This window comes from Myodes glareolus, chromosome 13 (genome assembly GCF_982192425.1).
Source record: "Myodes glareolus chromosome 13, mMyoGla1.1, whole genome shotgun sequence".
NCBI classification, from domain to species: Eukaryota; Metazoa; Chordata; class Mammalia; order Rodentia; family Cricetidae; genus Myodes; species Myodes glareolus.
In genome coordinates this window covers 35,158,720-35,179,282 of record NC_142038.1, presented here as the reverse complement: position 1 = coordinate 35,179,282, position 20,563 = coordinate 35,158,720, and positions in this window count along the sequence as shown.

Below are 20,563 nucleotides of genomic sequence, written 5' to 3'. Positions count from 1 at the left end.
AATGTCTGTGAAATTGTTCTGTTTAAAAAATAGAGCCCCAAATGAAGGACGCTAGCAGGAAAACAAAATACATGACTGGGCTGAAAGCTCCTACCTCAGGGATTACACCGAGAGGCAACGACTGACAGCATTTAACGGCTACCAGGGTTTCTATGCAGAAATAAAATAGTTAAAAGTGCATTACCCCAAGGCATGCAAATGCATCATGCCTCCTCTGTTATACTTGGAAAGAGTCACAGTCAGATTATGGGGAGAAACCCCCTGGAGCTGGGCCGTGGCTCTTTCTTCACAGAGGGAATGTAAACACGGCCTCACGCAGTCACAATTGTGGAATGTCCTTGTTTTCCCCAACAACATTCACAGTCTGGTACTATGTAGAATGCTGGATTCTGCACCTCCACTTTCTCCCTTTCAGCATTCCAACAGCTGGAGTCTTACCTTGTGAATTAGCTTATGACAAAAGTAGGGATTAAAACAGTGCCTATTATTCTGTATTATTCTGCACACATTTTCCAAATGAAAGCAAACTCTGTCATCCTGCTTGAGCTAGACCGTAGATATCACATTCATATTTTCTTACTGAATCCTGGTTGCTGTCCCCCATTCCATAATTCAGGGTGTGCTAAGAGCATTTTCATTGGTACATGATACAGCCAAATTAATGTCTCTATTGTTTTTCTCAGGTTTCCTTATAAAATCAAAGAACCATTGTTGGCATTCACTGGGGGCTGTGGCAGTGAAAACAACCCTAATCATACACCTGGCGCTTAAAAACATGTGCCTTTCTAATTACAGAAGTGGGAGAGCTATTTTGTCACATTGAAATCTTCGTCCCTTAACGCAAGCCTCAGAGGTGCTTCGTCTACAGTCATTTTCAAGTCCGTTCCTCCCTTTGAGTGCAAGCGTTCCGCTTTTGTTACTTGAAAATCACCAATAGAAAATTGTGCCATATAAATATTTACATCTTTGTACATGGATATTATATTGTAATTTGAAATGTATAATATTCTAAATAGGTTAAGGAAATGACCTGAGAAGGAGAAGGATACCAGGTAATCATTTAAAGTACTTTATTTCAAGAGCATATATACTTACACATAGACCTTTGCAATATTGTGGAGACTGAATTTTTTCAAATGAAAATAGACTCTTCATGTTGAAGGGTCATTAAAGATGATCCGATGGTTCTCAAATTTGCCTCGCATCACAAACATATGCAGAGCCCATTATAATAAAGCGAATAGCCAAGCTTAGCAACTGGGAGACAGAGACCAGAAGAATACAGGTTCAAGTCCAGCCTGAGATATACAGTCAGACTCTGTTTCAAAAAACAGAGGGAGTACACGGGGGATAGAAGAGAGGGCTGATTGTGGAAGAAAGGAGGGAGAAGAGAATAGATTTTAAAAGACTATACTGTCAATATCATTTCTATAATTTATAAAAACCAAATTCATGGACTCGCTCCCAGAGTTTGTTTCTCAGTCAGAAGAGTCTTCATCTCCAAAATGTACTGTTTGATGCTGATGTTGCTAGTCCTAAGAACCATACCACCAAGATCTGTGAATTTGTCTAACCCTTTTATTATATCAATAAAAGCCTGCTATTCAATATAGTGCCCGATGTTAAAGAACTTATGATGAGCTTTTTGCTGCTGTGACAAGATACCCGAGAAAGACAACTGTAGTCATTTGAATGAGAATGTTACCCATAGGCTCAAATATTTGAACCTTTGGTCCCCAGTAGGTGGCGCTATTGGTAGAGGTTGATGAAGTATATGGCCTTGTTGGGAGAAGTGTGTCATTAGTGGTAGTTTTGAAGTTTTGAGAGTATAAATACTTGCACTATTTCAAGTTCCTTCTCTCCAGTCCTAAGAGAGGGCAGGGTACCCTGCCCTGTGGAAAGTCCAAGACCCTCCCCACTCCATCCAGGCCTAAGAAAGTGTGCATCCAAATAGAATAGGATCCCAAAAAGCCAGTACATGCAATAGAGACAAATCCCAGTGCCATTATCATTGGCTTCTTGGTCTGCCCCAATTGTCAGCCACATTCAAAGAGTCCAGTTTGTTCCCATGCTCATTCGGTCCCAGTTCAGCTGGATTTGGTGAGATCCCATTAGCTCAGGCACACTATCTCAGTGGGTGGACCAACCCCTAGTGGTCCTGACTTCCTTGCTCATATTCTCCCTCTTTTCACTCTTCAACTGGACCTTGGGAACTCAGTCCAGTGCTCCAGTGTGGGTCTCTGCCTCTATCTCCATCCATCACCGGACCAAGGTTCTCTGGTGATATTCAAGAAAGTTATCAGTCTGACTACAGGACAAGGCCAGTTCAGGTACCCTCTCCTCCACTGCCCAGGGTCCTAGCTGGGGTTATCCCCGTGGACTCCTGGGAACCCCTCTAGAGCCAAGCTTCATGCCAACCCCAAAATGACTCCCTCAATTAAGATATCTCCTTTCTTACTCACATATCCATCCTTTCTCCATCCCAACCATTCCACTCCCCCAAACTTTCTCCAACCCTCCCTTTCTCCCTTCTCTCTTCCCCTCGCCCCTTCCCCCCACCCCACCTCCACCCCTACTTTCATGCTCCCTACTTTTGCTGGCGATCATGTATGCTTCCAGTTTCCAGGAGGATCTATATATTTTCTTTGGGTTCACCTTATTACTTAGCTTCTCTAGGATTGTGAACTATAGGCTCAAAAATGCACAGTCTCTGCATCCCGTTCCCACAGCCTTTCATCCCAACAACAGAAAAATATCTAGTGCAATAATCTAAACGAGGGAAGCTTTAGTTTCGGTCATGGTTTCATGGGTTTCAGTCCAAGGTCAGGTGTGTCGGTGGCTTTGGGCTTAAGGCAAGGATGAATATCTTGGTAGCAGAAGTATGAGACAAAGGAGACATCTCAGGCTAGTCAGGGAAGATGCCAAGGAGGCAGAGAAAGGAAGAGATGGAAATAAAGGGAGAAGGAGATTGGGGAAGAAAGGGAGAGAGGGAGGGAGGGAGGAGAGAGAGGGGGAGGGGAAGAGGAAGGGAGAAAGAGAAAAGGGAGAAATATAATATGCCTTTTCAGCATCAACATTCTTTAGTTAGGCTGAGTCTTCTCATAGACCATTCAGCTATGTAAGAGTTTGTCAGTTCATTAATTTGGAGCCCTTGTGACCCCATAAACATCTTAAGACCAAATGTCTGAACACTACGGCATTGAGGATCAAGCTTCAGCGTATGAATCTTCAAGGGAAATGTCATAACTCAATGACACCAACGTGAATGTCATTGAGGTAAAGAGAGCAGCTGGCTATTCTGGGACATAGCCTCATTGCTGGCTTTCCACAATGATTCTTTATGTAAAGGAATGGACTAAGCTTCTATGTTTCCAGCACCATGTTTCCATGAATTATTTCCAAGGTGATCCAATGGCGCAGCATCAATAGGAAGGTCCTGTGTGTAGCTATGCAGAACTGCTGACTTTCAAGGATTCATACTTAAAAAACATTGTAGGAGAGATTTTCTTTCTGAAGAAGACCTTTTGAAGAACAGTTTTAGGTTTACAGAGAAAGTGAAATGACACAGAGATATTTTGTGAATAACCTGATTCTCACCCTCAACTTCCCATCCCTCCCCATTGTCTGCACTCCTCACGAGAATTGTCCTTTTGTCAGAATTGATGAGCCTACACTGACTGATTCTTATCAACCCAAATGCCATCGCTTACAATAAGATGTATATTCTACATCTTTCAACAAATTCATAATGGCACAGATCCTCTGCTACATGAACACAGGGAAAAATTGCACTTTTATTTTCATTTAAGATAAAAAGAAATTCTTTTTTTTTCTTTTTCTTGTTCTCCCTAACCGAGGAGTCACTGATCTATTTATTGTGTTCATAATTTCATCTTTTCTAAAAAGTCATGCCATTAGAATCACACAGTATGCACTCTTTTCAAATTCCTGTCTTTAGTTTAATAACGTGGTTTTTAAGTTCCTCTATGTATTCAGATCACTCCTTAGCTCACCCCTCTTTGTTGTTGAGTATCCCATTGTTTGGCTATATCATAGTTTATTCATTCATCTCCTGCAGGATATCTTACTTTTAAGTTTTGGCAGTCATGAACGAAGCTGCTGTAAATATCTGGACACAGCATTTTGTGAGAACATAAGTTTCTAACCCATTTGGATAAATACCAAAGGACACGACGACTCGTCGATTGTAAGAGGAGAGTGTGTTTACTTTTGTGGGAAAAAAAAAAACGAAAGAAAGAAGAAATGCTGCCAAGCACACTCTAGAATGAGGGCTCCATTTTGCAGACCCACTCGCAATGGACGAAAATTCCTTTCGCTTGCTGTCCTTGCCAGCGTTCAGTGTTGTCAGTGTTCTGCATTTTTGCAGCACTAATAGCTGCAAGGTGGCATCTTGTTTTACTCCGCACTTTCCTGATAACTTATGGAGTGGTATATCTCATCATCTGCTTATTTGGAATCTACAATTTTCTTTGTGAGGCATCTAATCCTATGTCTGCCCATTCTAAAATCATATTATTAATAATATATTTGAATTAATCTTTAAATATTTTGGATAATAGTGCTTGATGGCCTCTATGTTTCCTTTTAGGCAAAAGCCTTAATTTCTTTCTTAGGATTTTATTCTTTTATTGTGAGGCTTTGCTGGTACCTCTGAACCAATGTTCAGAAAATATACGAATTATTCTGAGATGAACCTACTCTGTAAAGACTACTTGAAAACATTGAGTAATTTGATGTTACTTAAACCACTTTAAAGAAAAGTCATTAAGTAACTTTTGCTACTTGCAGATAACATTTTGTTCAGCATCTCTTATCATCAAATACTTTCTCTGTATCTGAGACTAGGAAAGCTTCAGTCATGAAAACTTAGCTTCTGCCAGCGAGTCTACTTAGGAAGTCAAGAGTAAAACAACAACATAGTGTGTTCATGACCAGAAGAATCTGTTTATGCAGCAACGAGAAGATTCTGGAAGAAAAAATGAGCTCTGAAGAGGACGGGGCCTGAAAGCACACACCAGAATTGGACAGATTTTCAAGAGGCTGGAAAGAGGAAGTTCTGAAATTCTAGACTGAATGAATATGGAAGGAATTTAAGGATAAAAGAGGAAGAGCCTGAAGATACAATATCAAAGATATCTTTCATTTGTAGAAATGAAGGAAGAAGAGAAATCAAAATAGAAGAGGACAGGGCATCTTTAGAGACTTGGGCCGGACGAACATCTGGAGTTACCTTACAAACTGAACTATGGAATTCCTCATTGGCTGCCCTCGTAGTGCGGTGCGGGGGACAGTGAACGCGCACTTCCGACCCAATATTCAGTCTAATTTGTTAACACAGATATATTGTCTAAACTTTGAGGGTTTATATAATTTCAAAAAAAATAAATCTTTAAAGCTTCTATCCCTTTTAAGCAAATAAAATGCAAAGTAATCAGTGAACACCCACTTTAAGGGTAATGTTCTTTAAAGCGAACCAACAATTGTCATTAACCGGCTAGATTGCAAGCTGCCGGAAGGTAGAACTGAGCTAAATTGAACTCGTAAACTCCGAACGATTATGAATATTCTCAGTATCCTTCTTTACCTCCTTAAAAACATATATATACTCAAAAGAAGGTCTCCTTTTCTCTCTGCATTTCTTTTTGCTGTAGTTCTGCTGCACACCCTAGCTCTTTTGGCAGTGTGATCCTCTTCGGGGAGCAATCTTTCTCTGACTCAAGCATTTCTGCCTTTCGTCCTCTCTCATGTCTGACCTCTACCCAAATTTTCCAACTGTATTTCAGCTGAAAGATCCGCTCTTTCCTGTGTGGGTAATTCATTTCTCTCCAGTTTGCTTTCTGCTTGAAGGGTCTTTGTGCCTCCTTGGAAGAAAGTCTCCTTACAAAAATGTTTCTAGCTCTCAACATATTTAAGCATAGTGATTTAGAGGTATGTTTCGACTTTTTTTTTTGTTCTGAGTTACAACATTTTTGGTTGAGAATGAATACTTAAAATATCCAGAATTACTTTATGTGGAATTTTAAATAGGATTTTAATTTATTATGTGTCAATAAAATAATTCTCATTTTGTGCCTTTTTTGGGGGGCATTATACATGTTAACCCACACAAGTAATATCAGTATTTAAAAGAGTTTAGACTATGTTGATGAATTATTGTGCCCGTTCTTAAATAAATACCTTTCAAAAGGCAAATATAAATGTTGAAAAATTAACTTTTAACACAATAGAGCCAAAGGAAAGAAAGAATAAAGATAAAAACTTTAAATAATGGAATTGGAAACAAGGAAACAACAGAAGAAAATCAATGGAACAAAAAGCTTGTTCTCTGAAAAAAATCAATAAAATTGACAAATCTCTAGTAAGACAAGAAAAAAAGAATAAAAGCAGAGCTCTCTAATATCAAGTCTAAAATACAGGCTGTCACTAAACAGCCTGAAGACATCAGAGAAATAGGACAAGAATATTACAAACAATTTTTAATGTCCATAAAGTTGACAACCAAGAAGAAATGGGCTTGAAAATCCACCTTCCCAGACTGAGCCGAGATGAATTAGCCCATTGCAATAGCTCTCTAAACTTGGAATTGAAATAATAATTTGAAAATTCCTAGTAGGAAAGAAACATCTAGGCACAAATGGTTTGATTAGAGAATTCAACCAAATGTTTACAGGATCAAAACCATTTTTTTGCAACCTCTACAAGGAAACAGGAAGGTAGGTTTCCTGTCTCCTTGTTTGGAGGCAGTGCTTACATGGCAATTGGATCAAACAGGGAAAATGAAACAACACAGGCTAGTCCCACTCATGAACTTAGGTGGGGAAAAAAACTCAACACAATATTAACAAATTAAATCCAGTAACAAATGAAAGTAAGTATAAATTCCTATAGCTTGGGTCTGAAATAATTCCCAAAGGCTCTTATTAAAGACTGATCCCTGGTTGGTGGCACCGTTCAGAAGTCTTGCAATCTTTAATTAAAAACAGCATCATGGGGAAGGGGGATCATTGATAATGTGCCCTTGGAGGAGATGTTGGGGCCCTGGCCTCATCTTTCTTTTGTTTGGCTCCTAGCTTCGGTGAGTAGTTTTGCTCCACCATACGTTCCTAGCCGTGACGTTTGCCTTTCCACAAATTCAAATCAAAATTAGACAAACATGGGCTGGAGCCACTGAAATCACAAGCCAGCAAGTCCTTTCTTCCCTTAAGCTGATTTATCTCAGGTATTTTATCACAAGAATGGTTATCAGACTAGCACATTTAATATGACCACATGGCATTTATTCTAAGTACTCAGAATCTGCTCTTCACAGAAAATGAATATAATTCATCATATACCCAGGCTAAAAAAAGTTATCATAAATTGATGTGGAAGGTGATGTATGCTGTGAATATGTTTTATTGCCATTAATTAAAAAAAATAGTTGCTTTCAACCAATGGCTTAAGAGAGTAAAGCCAGGTTAAAAGAGATAGAGATAAGAGAGTATGTGGAGTCAGAGAGAAGCCATGTAGCTGATGCCAGAGACAGATGCCTCAGCTGGAGCCCACCGAAACTCTACCAGTAGTCCACAACTTTGTGGTGAGGCATAGATTAACAGAAATGGGCTAATTTAGGATATAAGAGCTAGCTAGAAATATGCTTAAACTATTGGGCGAACAGTATTGCAAATAATATGGTTTCTGTGTGATTATTTCGAGGCAAGGTGGTTGTGAAATGAACCAGCCATCTCCACCAATAATAAATAGATGTAGAAAAAAACAATTGACAAAATTGCATATCCAGCAACAGTGGAAACCCTAAGTGTATTACTTTTCTCACGGATCAGGTCAAACTCTTGCCGAGAAGTGTGGTGAGGGGTTATTTTGGTATAGTTCAAGGGGATGTAGCCCATCAGTGGTAGTGAAAGCATGGCAACAGAATATGAGGCAGCTGGCCACACTGTATCCATAGTCGCAAAGTGGAGAAAAAGGAGTAGTGGTGTATGATGGTTTCTCCATTTTATTCTGTCTAGAAATACCCTGAGGGGTGTTTCCATGGTGATTCTAAGTCCAGTACGATTGATTCTAAAGATTAATCATTACAGTTAGTAATCTAGGAAGAAAGGGGACTCTTCTTCAACTTGATCAAGAAATAAAGTATGCCTATAGTCCACCTCTCGTCAATATCATGTTTAATGGTAAAGTGATCAGGATAACTGAACCTTAGCACTTCTGATCAGCAAAGTCTCTGAAGTACTGTCATCACAACAAAGAAGAGGAAGAAGAAAACTAAGTGTGTGCACATCTAGACTGCAATAAACACAACAGTTCCTGTCACAGCTGACATCTTTGTCTGTGCAGAAACTCCTAAGGAATCTACAGGAAGTACTCCTAAAACTGATGCCTTAGTTCAGCAGAACTGTAGACAGCAGGATCAACACAAAGACACCCATCTTATTCTATATGCAAAGAAGGACTATACAGAAGCCAAAATTAAAATCTCATCACCACTATCAGTTTTTCCAAGTAAGAGTAAATGGGTATAAACTCCATGGAGTTATGCACAGTAGCTACGTGCTGAGAGCAAAAAGACGCAGATGGGAAAAATTAAAGACCTAAACAAACAGAAAAGACTGTATTTGTGAATTGGAAGGCCAACATAAGGAAAAATGCCTATTCTTCCAAGTTCATCTATAAGTTTAGTACCATCTCATGAAAATTCCAATAAGGGTTTTCTTTTTTATCTCATTTTAATTTTGTTTTACTTTATTTTTATAAAACAAAACAAGACAAACATACTTTGGCACTTACAGGAAATGGCATAAGTTCTTAACATAGCTGAAACAATCTTCAAAAAGTAAGAAGGTAAAAAGAATTACTCTATCCAATATTCAGGTCTACTGTATAGACAGTAAGACAGAATGAAATTGAACAGTAGAACTAAGGATCAATGGAACAGCACAGAAAACTCATCAATAAGCCCAGTGGTGGTGGCGCACGCCTTTAATCCCAGCACTTGGGAAGCAGAGGCGGGCGAATCTCTGTGAATTTGAGGCCAGCCTGGTCTATAAGAGCTAGTTCCAGGACAGGCACCAAAGCTACAATGAAACCCTGTCTTGACAAACCAAAAGAAAAAAATAAGAAAACCCATCAATAAACACATAAAATATGCACAGTTGGTATTTGACAAAGACACAAAGCAATTCAATGGAGGGAATCAGTTTTTTAACTTCTGGAATGGAAGAACCATGGGATAAGAATTAAGCTTTAGACAATTACACCCACGATAAAAATTAACTCAAAAGAGGTCCCAGACTTATTGCAAACACAGAAAACTTTAAAACTTTTACGAAAAAGATGAGAATCAAGTTTTGTGATCTTTAATCAGGCAAAAGTTCTTAATCGTGACAACAAAATAAAGTTTATAAAACACAGAAAATTAACAAATTAGACTTCATCAAAGTTTTAAAATTTGTCTCTTGAGTAGGATTTGTTGCAAGATGCATCTTACTAAAAAAGGGGGGGTAAAAAGAAAGAAAAAAAACCACTTTCAAACCATTCAAACCATGTTCTGGACAAGGACTGGTATGTAGAATATATCAACAGCATTCAAAACTCAACACTAAATAAATACTACAATTAGAAGAGGATGTGAACAGAGTTGTTTTGCTGTTTGTTTTTGTAGAGCTGAGACCAAACCCAGGAGCTTACACATACCAAGCAATTACTATGCCACAAAGCCATACCCTAAACTTGGTAAATAAACATCTTACTAAAAGATAGAAAGCCAACAAATATGCATATGAAAAAATATACCTAGCCATTAGTTAGGTGTAAATTATAGCTATAGTAAGATATCATTACATGCCTATTCAAATGACTAAAATTAAAAAATAGCAACACTGCCAAATGTTGGCAAGAATACTGAAAAAAAATGAGTCACTCATATGTTGCTGATGGGAATAAAAACATGGAAACACCACACTATAGGAAAGAATTTAGTATTTTCTTATAAAATTAAGCATGCAACCACCATATGACACAGTAATTGCATGCTTGGGCAATCCCAGAGAAATGAAAATTTGGTGTACAAAGAAAGCAATAACATGTTTTATTCATAATAGCCTGAAGCTGAAAACAACTGCTTGTCCTTTCACAGGTAGATGGTCAAGCCAATGAGTCCATCCACATCATGGTATACTTCTTAGAAGCAAAAGGATACTCATGACAATTTGAGTGTCTCTCTGGGCACTGTGTTGAATGAAAAAAGTCAACACTAAAAGGATGTATGTCATGTTACTTCACTTGCATGGCATTCTTAAAATGTTAGAATTACAGAAACAGAGAATAGATTAGGCTGTCGGTAAGATGGTCTTGGGACAGATGTATTTAAAAGCAGAGAACTAGTGGTATAGCTCAACAGTATAGGGCTTGCCTAGCAGAAGTAAGACCTTGGGTTTGATTCCCTGGCACAAAAAAAATCAAAATGTAAAGAGGGATAAATCCTTGTGACGATGGAACCACTCTGCATCTTGCCTGTAACAATATAAATAAACATGCAGTTTTTATACTATAGTTTTAAAGCTGTTGCCATTTCAGGAAACTAGGGTGCTATGTTTAATCTCCTTTCTCAACTAGATGAGATTGAGAAACATCTAGGAGATTAATTCTATTTACCTATGGGTGTGCCTGTAGGACATTTCCAGGTGTGTCTGTAGGACACTTCCTCCACTGATTAATGGAGGAAGTCCACTCTGAGTGTGGGTGAAGATATCCCATAGACTGAGGGCCTAGACAAAGCATAAAGGAAAAGGAGGATAACCATGACTCCTAGACATTCTTTCTCTCTGCTTCCTGGCCTCCACCAGGTAAGCTGCTTTCCTCCCCGCATCCTCCCAACCATGATGGAAAGAAACCTCTCAAACCAAAATCTATCCTCTTGTCTAGCTGTACTGCTCAGGTAGTCATAGCAACAGAAGCTGACTAACACAAAGGAAAGACACAGTTTCTGTGTGATTTCTTAAAAGAGCACGCAAGTCTCTAATTACCCAAAATTAAAAATTTAATTTAAAAATTATTCCTTTTTTTCTTTTTCTGTTTTCTAGTTGATTAAGATTTTGTGGAGGCTAAGAGAAGGCAAATAAATCAAATTATCTTAGAAAAAGACAGCGATTTTTCATTTATTTTTGCAAAACATTGCATAGTACTTATGCATAGATTATTTATATTATAATTGTGTAATTATTTATATCCACATATGAAATAATGAAGACTAGTCAGGAAATGTCATTGTCTACTCAGATCTTATAGGGAATAGGATCAGTGTCTGAGAACCCCAAAACACTGGTGTGAACTCATCTTGGGCTTTCTATAGAAAATATGAATGAAGCATCATTTCTGCCTTAATCCTCTAAAGCATAGATTTACACCATGTTTCTTCTATTACCAAGACTCACACTTATTAATCAGTTTTATTCTCTGAAGATAGCACTGGAAACTAGCGCATGTGAATTGTTGCTAATTGGATTAATTCTATAACACAAAGAGAAAATCTTGTTCCTGTGTAAAGAAATTAATTGTAAAAGTATAGCGTAGAACTGGAGCGACAGGTCATAGTGCTGGGTCTTTGAGAAGAGCTGGGTACAAGAGAGAAGCAAGGAAACATGTTAACCTTCAGCTAAAGTGAGAGTTAAGAAGATGGACAGACCCGTGGGATGAAAGTAAGGTTTGAGAGTCACTCAGGGAGAGCAGAGTGACTTCTTTTAAGGCCCCTTAGTATGGTGGCTTAATGTGAAGTGCCCCCCTCCTCCACAGGCTCATATATTTAAACAATTGATCCCCAGTTTGGAGAGCTCACGGAACATTTAGGATGTGCTGGAGGAAGTGATTACTAGGGTAGGGCTTTGAGAATTTCTAGCCTTTCCCCGCTTCCTTTATGTTCTCTTGGCTTCCTCTGTGGTGAATGCAATGGGTCAACTTCTTGCTCCAGCTGCCTGCTGCCATGTCTTCCTTGACATTACGAACTCTGGAACCATAATCCAAAATAAACTCTTCCTTCTATAAGTTGTTTTTGGTTGTGGTGATTTCCACAGCAAAAGAAAAGAAACAATCGCTAGGAGAGAATAAAGAGGGGGGAGGCACGGGCCCTAAAGAAAGAGGCCTGAGGTCAGCTGACCACCCAATTAGACTTAGAGACATCGTATTTTCTTGCAGTTCTGCCTGAGGCTGATTTAGAAAAAAAATGTTCCAAGGACTTTGATGGATAAGCAAACTCTGGCAAAACAATGAACCTCGTTATCTGGGCATGAGACAGTTCTGTCTACAGCCCTTCTCCACTTTGGATTTGTTTCCTGGAATTGCTTTGTCTCAGGAAGGGGTCTCAACGAGGGGAGCTCTTGACTCTTGGGAAAATGGGTTAAGACACAAGATACAGCTGGATTTCTGAGGGGCTTCACTGCAGTTAGAGGATCTGCGACCCCTACGGGATTCTTCATCATTTCTGTCATGTATGTACCTTGATTCCATAACTGTTATGCCATGTGCATAGTCTAATTTTTTTCATTTATTTATTCAATGAATATGTATTGAGGACATGGTGTGTTCATAAAGCAGAAAGGTAAATATGGTTCTGTTCTCAGACAGACTATAAAGTAGCACACCAAAAAACCCTGCATACACAGGAAGTTTTAAAGCTTCAAGTACAGTTGATACAAGAAAAGACAGTCAGCTTACCAGATGGGTATCTTCTTGACCCAGGAAAAACAGGAAGTCCTCATAAAGAAAATGGTATTGGGTTGGCCCAGCTTAAACAGAATGAGACAGTGATGGTCTGGGAGAGAACGGAGCCTTAGGTCTCTGAAATGGCAAGGGACGTTGTGCTAGTTAATTTTGGTCAACTGGACACAAGCTAGAGATCTGGAAAGAGAGGTGATTGAGAAAATACATCAATTGAGAAAATACTTCCATCATAATGGCCTATAGAAATATCTGTAGAGCACTGTCTTGATAAATGATTGATGTGGGAGGGCCACATTGTGGGTGGTACGCCCCCTGGGCCAGGGAGCCAGAGTGTAAGAGAGTCATGAAGAACAAGACAGTAAGTAGGAGCCTTGTGGTTTAATCACTGAAATAAGTAACTATGGGACTTGTGTGTAGAGAGGAAGAGACTGGAGGAAGAGGGTGATCTGGGATTCAGAGATGGTAGGTAAAAGGAAAGAAAAAAGGAAAAGAAAAAAAACCCCCAACGTTCTTATTTACAACACAGTGTCCTAAAGGGGCTGTCCTTCCCCACATCCCTGTGACATTAGACACTGGGTAATGTCTACATGCCAGGTAAAATCTGAACTTTCTATTTCCCTGGTCCTTGAGAATTTGGACATGAAAACGTAAGAGTAATTTTTTTTAAGGGCCTTCAAAATAAACTGATATACAAGTGGAAAAATTCTAATCATAAACACTTAAATTATTTTTGAGTTTGAGTCTCACCAGGCACCAGCAGCAGGAAGTTGAAGGGAATTCATATCCGGCAAATCCTCACAGGGGTGTGTGTGTGTGTGTATGTGTGTGTGTGTGTGTGTGTTGGAGACAGAAGGACAGAATGAGTTAATAAAGAAAGCTGCACATACAATATATGAACTATTGGAAATCTTAAACTTCCTTGGGACTCTAAAGGCACTTCTATTAACTGGGTAATGATTTTTATCTTCATGAAAAGTAGCCAGATTACATTTAATAAGCCCAACAGATGTAGTGTACATACTATTAGGTTTGTGAATGTTGCCAAAATCACAATCACAGTAGTTATCAATTAGTTTCTGGAACTACGGGAGAGTTTTTGAAATTTTCTTCCACATCAAAATCATTACCCTTTATCATGCCCCACCTCCAATAGTATTAATTAATCACATAATTAGGTAACATGTACATAAGAACTTAAAATGTAAACACAAAGAACTGCCACATCTAACCTTTCTCCTCCTAGGCTTTGATTCCTCAGAGACAGCAGGAATTGATATAATAGACCTGTTGGTCCTCACACATTGAAAAACTGAAAAAGAAGCTGGACACATTATTATACACATATGACCCCAGCATATGAAAGGTAATAGCAGGAGGACCAAATGCAAGACCATTTTGGATTACATAGAGTTTTAGACTACCCTAAGCTACAATGACACCCTAACTTTAAAAGTAAAAGAAAAAATGGGAAGAAGAGATAGAGTCAGACCAACAAGCAGCATTTTTGACTTATCATGATGTACTGTATTTCAAATAACCACATAGATAGCAGGCTTAAGAGTAATTTAAAACACCCACACACACACACAAACAAACCCACCACAAAACCTACCCACTAGACAATCACAGAGCAAATTCTTCAAATCACGAGACTGCAGAGTTGAACTTCTTCACAAGGACATTTAATTAATATGCTGTTCTATGAAGCTCACCCTCTACTGTGATGTGAAGACTTTGAATAAACCATACAAACACAATCTTTAAACATTCTACCAAACACACAGAGACACAGACACAGACACACACACACGCACGCACGCACGCACACAGACACGTAGACCGTGGCTCATAAGTGAATATGGTAATGTCCAACACCACATACCATCCCAGTCATCCTTCTTGTAAAGGTCTGCTTCTCTCACCTGAATAAACTAGACTCTGATATATATCACCCTGTGAGATCAGAATTTTCCTTCTTGCATAATGCTTAATGTGGAAACATGGGAACCTTTTTGTCTCTCTAAATAGCCATAGTTATAATTATTTCAACATATGAGTTGAAACTATTTCAAAACACGAGTATTTCAATGTTTGAGTGCTGTTGAGCAAAACTTAAAGGGCTGATTTCAAGTTAAGTATTATTCACATTGGAAAAAATCGCTCAGGCCAGGGGGCTTGACAATTGTTCCCCGAGATCAGCTTGGTGACTCTTGCCCCTGGCAATTAGGTTTTCTCCTACCACCTACACTTCCCTTGATGTACACATAGGACTGAAAGACATTTTAAAACACAGCAAAATTACATGGAAGACTAAAGAATTAAAGGAAGCTGGCTGTTCTGAAAGTATCTTTGTCTTTTATAAGTGTTAACAGATTGGAACTGTGGGTTTGTAGTTTTTGGCAAGCATGTTTATTTTGTACTGACAGAAATATTTGGCTTGGCAAAATGTGTTTTGGTCAGGTAGACCCATGACCCAGGCCATATATCACTGGGGTAACGTCAGGCCTGTTCAGAAGGTCTAAGGGAACACGTTCTGCCAAATGTGCAGTTAAGAGCCGTCCTTTAATGAGCTGGTGACCAAGTGCAGATGGCAACGGCGAACTCTGTGAAGATCCGAAATTAAAGAGTGGTTCAGGCCTGCTCTTGCTCTCACAGCGTATTCTGGGCACAGTCATCTTAAAAGGCGGGGAGAAGTCACTGTCGGTCTACACTAGCCATCCTCACTCCTCGTCTGCCATGCTTGCTCTGTGACTATTTTATGCTGAATGAAATAGTACAGTACAATAAATCTGGCTATGTGGCAGTTGTGAGAGAGAGGGGCAGGGGTGGGGAGAGATTCGTGATAGAGCCTAGAGCCATAGTCCTGCTATCGGTGAGCACTGATTTTCTTCTGTGGGGTTCACTCGGTCAGTGTACACACACACCTCTTCCTATTGGCTGAACTGGGAGCCGGACCAGAGGAACATTTGAGAAAGCCCCACATAACCACCATGAGTTGACACTGAGGGATTGCTACTGTTGCACAGCACGGTGGTTTTACATAAATACATTCCTAACTGGGACTTGAACATCCAACCTCAGGTCTTGTGTTTCCTCACAGGCTCCCGCTTCCACACTCTGTGCAGCATGTCCAGAAAGCTAACAGCCATCTGTACACCCACACTGCAGCGGACATTAGCAGGACCACATAAGACAGCACCAAAGGCATTTCCCCATTTTCTTGGTCCCGTATCTTTTCCCTCACGCTTGAAACATGCTTGGCCCTTCAGTTAAAGGCTGGTACTATTGAAGATGATTTTCCTGACATCATTTTCCAGATTTCTTGGCTTGTATAATCCTCTCACCAGATGTTTTGCCTGTTTCAAAGGCACCAGTGTTTGAGCCACCTAGTGTTTTTATCCAATCTTACGGCAGATATGTGTTTTCAGTTTATGAATCTCTCTAGTACATGCCGATGGCCCTAGTTATTAAAATACTAAAGAATAAGGGTTTGCCACTGAGTCTTGAGCGCCCTTTGTGTATTTAAGAGTTGTGAGGCGGGGATGGCTCTCCGATGAACAGATGAATTCCAGAGGAAGGCGGTAAGCCGCCTGCGAATCTAGGTGACATTTCAGTCCCCGGGTCTGGCACGTGGAGATGAACAAGAGTGCTGTAGATCTGAAGGCTCGTCACCTCACCAGGACAACATTCCCACTCTGACAGGTCTGCTCTTTTCAGTGTGCAGGATCCTTGCAGCTGATAAAGTCCTTTCTGTAACTTGGCTCTTTTACATGCAAAATATTTTAAATCAGATACCCAACAGTTACCTTAATTCTATTCTCAAAGATAAAAATTAACAAAAGACTTGTTTCCTTTATAAGGACAGGGAGGGGCTCCCAGTGGGGCTAAAGGGGTGCAACTGTTTAATCTCAGTTTGATACTTAGTTCAGTAACTTTATTGTTCAACAATTTTTCTTTCGGATTAGTCTGTGTTTCCAGAGTCTAAGCAGTTTTATATGTGAGAAACAAAGATGAAAGTGTTCCTAAAATATTATTCTAGAAAGAAAAACAATGCCTACACAAAGCCAAAACACTGATTTATCCACTTAATTCCTCAGTCATTTGGGATGGAGACATTTAACACATACACATATTTGAATTACTTCAGTAGAGAATTCATGTCTTGGGACTGTGCTCTTGGGCAGAAGGACCAACTCTAGCTTTTCCTACAGAGATTAAAAACAGGGAGGAGGAGTTCCGGGAGCTGAGGTTCATTGGTGACTGCCAGGACTGCAGTATCTTGATTTCCTTCCGCCCAGGGACTCCTTCAGTTCTGGGGAGGTTTGTCTCAGAACTGGCGCTATGAGAGCAACAAGTCTGATTCCTTCAGATGCACACCCGGAAGATGTGTATTGTGGAGAAATATTTGAAATAAAGACTTGGAGCTACCTTCAAGGAGCCAGACTGATTGTTTACTATCTAAATAAGTCACCATCACTCAGTCTGGACCTCTTTCCCCAGGTTTTCTGACTTCTTTTCTGCTCGTTTCTTTCCCAGAATTTCTTTGCTTATTTGGTCTACTACTTCCACACCACCCAGCTCACTGGACAGCATTCTGATTAGTTCATTTCACAATGCTGGGGGGTTCCCCCCCCACTTTCTATGTATAGAACACCTTCTAAGCACACCCAAAAAGTGTCCCTGGAGCAGGGGCAACATGGCAGCTCAAAAATGAACAAACAAACAAAACCAAAAAAACAACCTTTTCTTTTTTTTTATTTGCCAAAATCGCTATTAGCTAAAATTTGGGGTGTGTGAGAAAGAATTCTACAGTACTGATAAGTAGTAAGTACAGCACAGAGTGGGGAACACTTTTTAGGCCAGGGTGAGGGGAGGGAAGAGGCTCTATTTTCATAGCCCCAAATAACCCCAAACCATTAGGACATTTTTAAAAATCTTTACAAATAATTCCACCTCCTTTCTAATCCTTAGCTTCATAATTATGAAATGGTGGTATTTTTTTTATTACCTTTACACACGGTTTAAGTAAGAAGGAGGGAAGATAAGCTAAGACCCTACGGATAATTTGGGGCCATGGCAAAGCTTTGCTGAAAACTCGAAACCCCATCCCCACTCCGTGACACTTCACAATGTATATTTGTCCTCTCAGACTGAGAGCATCGGGAAATCTGGCTCTCAGACAGTTGTACACAAACACATGGCTCTTATCTGTCCGGTGTCAGCCGATTGTTTACTCTATTGATTTGAAAATCTTCTTCCCACCCAAGGTCTTACTTATATTGCCAATTAGCTTGTTCCTAATGTCCCACCGCCAACATTAAGATCTCTGATTAAGGGATTTATAAGTGCAATAATCTCGTCCGTCTTGATATGTGAAGTTTCCCAGTGTGGCATCCCTCCTCTTGAAACTGATTAGCAAACACATCTCTAGTGCACGAAAAATAAGTCCATTTACCCTTTCTAGCTGATTTATGAGAGGAAACACAATTAAAATCCTCAATTATTCTTTAACCCTTCAAATCACCACTGTTAGGTATAAAGTCAGCTGGTGTGGTGTCTATAAATTTTGTTTATGTGGTACTAAAGCTATGCAAATTGGATCTTTATTTATGGAAAAATTAGAAATCACCGTACTTAGAGGGAAACATATCTGAAAGAGTTGAGCAGCCAGGAAATATCCTCCAGGATACCAGTTAGCTGTTCCTAATCACCATACAAAAGGTAGAGAATGGACCCGGAAGTACTGGCCAGAGAACTAAACACCCTCTTAACTTAAGGAGACATCACCATTTTGTTTCTTTGACTCTGAAAAGAATTCTGCTGATGTTTAGGAAATACCAGTCGGCCATGTGCTTTATCAGAACCACAGATTCATCTCTTCTGTCTATCATCTTAGATGAGAATGACACCAGGTGCCCCATTTCTGAGGCCGCTTCAAATATATGACTGAAGAACCACACAGGTAGGTACTGCTCAGAGAGGGGAATAAACACGGTTCTGAAATGGGGAATTCTAAAGCATCTACAAACAGGCGCTGAGGCCAGGGGAGTGTCTTCAGAAAGTCTGTTTGGAGCAGTGCTGGTGCTTCTTAATCACGTTTTGACCTGGCATGTGTCTCCTTTAGCTCTCTGGTTGAACTCCACGTGAGTTTCTAGGGAAGCCATTGTCACACTTTGACTGAACTGCAGCCAAGAACGGGCTAGTCACAGAGGACATGAGATAATGTGTGGGAAAACGAACTACTGAAGCCTGCACGTTTCCAACAAGGTCTCTCATTCCCCGATTCTTGAGCATCTAGGGGCTGTCTCCAGCTAGAGAGCGCTTCCTGACAGAGCTCTCTTCGCTGGCTGCAGGAGGAAGCTGGAGTATGGCTGCACCGTGCTCTGTAGTCTCCAGCTCAGTCAGGATAGAGCATGAAGTTTCCTGTCAGACTGGCAGAAAGCCAGGCCTAAGTCAGCAAGGCAGGGAGTGGCCTCTAATGTGCTTTGAGAGGTTTTTAAAAACACCCCTGTCACCAAGTACTTCCCGGAGAAGGTGCTTGAAAACTTCACTTTTATTTTTTTTCCCCCTACCATAAAGGAAGTCTCAAGCAGACACAGGAGCTTCTGGTCCCACAGTCTACACAGGGAATGTAGCATCGGCGACCATCACTTGTAGGAACTGAGCAACTGCATGCCACATCCCACCAGGAGACAGAGGGGTGGGACGAAAACTAAGAATGTTTTGGAGGTACATCCTGGATGCAGAAGAATATTGGATGCCCTAGAAAGGGCATTCATCCCGGGTCTGAGACTAAATATAAAGAGCAGGGTCCTGGAGAGCTCTGCCCAGGGTAAGAGAAAAAAAATAAATGTGTTTATCTTCCTGGAGGAAAGAGAAGTGAGGGATATTTTGAGAAACGGAGATGACAAGGTGAGATGGGCGTTATTTAATAAACATTGCTTATCTACAATCTCATAGGCAACGCGTGGCCTTCAGTTAGAAAGGGACCCGCTTTGAATATAACCATCTATAACCTATTTATGATCACCAAAAAAAAAGAGCAATCACAGAAGGCTGGATAGCATGGCTTGCAGGCTCTCTCCAGAGTTACATCTGGGGAAGGTAATTTACCTTAAGTCTGTCTTCCTTGTCAACAGGGTTATGACTTGCGGTTTTAATTGGCTTGTATGTTTCAGCCAATTATCTGCCACAACTGGAAATTGCATTACAAAAATCACCTCGTGTTACTTGCGTGTTGTCAAGTGGGCCTAAGAAGGCAATAACGCGGCGTTGAAAATGGGTCCTGTTGTCTCTCGGTGGCCACAGGCGATACACTTCACACCCTGCTGGCGTCAGGTCATCTGTACACAGGAGGGCCAGGGACAAGTGCCACCACCAATCAGCACGTTTGATCCTACTGCTGGTGAGCATAAAAAAAAAAAATGCCAGAATAAAGAAAAGCCAGCCTGGTGATAAGACGCCATGGGAAAGGATGGTTTTCACAAGTTTTCTTGCCCAAGGAAGGTAGAGGGAAATATTACAGGTAATTGGGTCAGGCTTCAGCAACCTTAAGTGTTATATCGAGCTATTAGTACAGTCTACGGGCTTAATGATGATCCCAAAACAAGCATGAAAGAACTGAACATGTATTGAATTCTAGAAGTTCCCCCTGGAAAGGGATCCCCAAAGAAGGGAAAATAAATGGTTCCTGTCTGCTGGGCTGATTAAAGAACAGCGATTGTATTGTCAGTCTGCCAGGCCTCAAACACACCAACAGAATGCAGAATTAGAGATGTTAGTAAGCCTCTTGATCCAGACAAATGGACACAAGCCGTCTGCCTGAAGG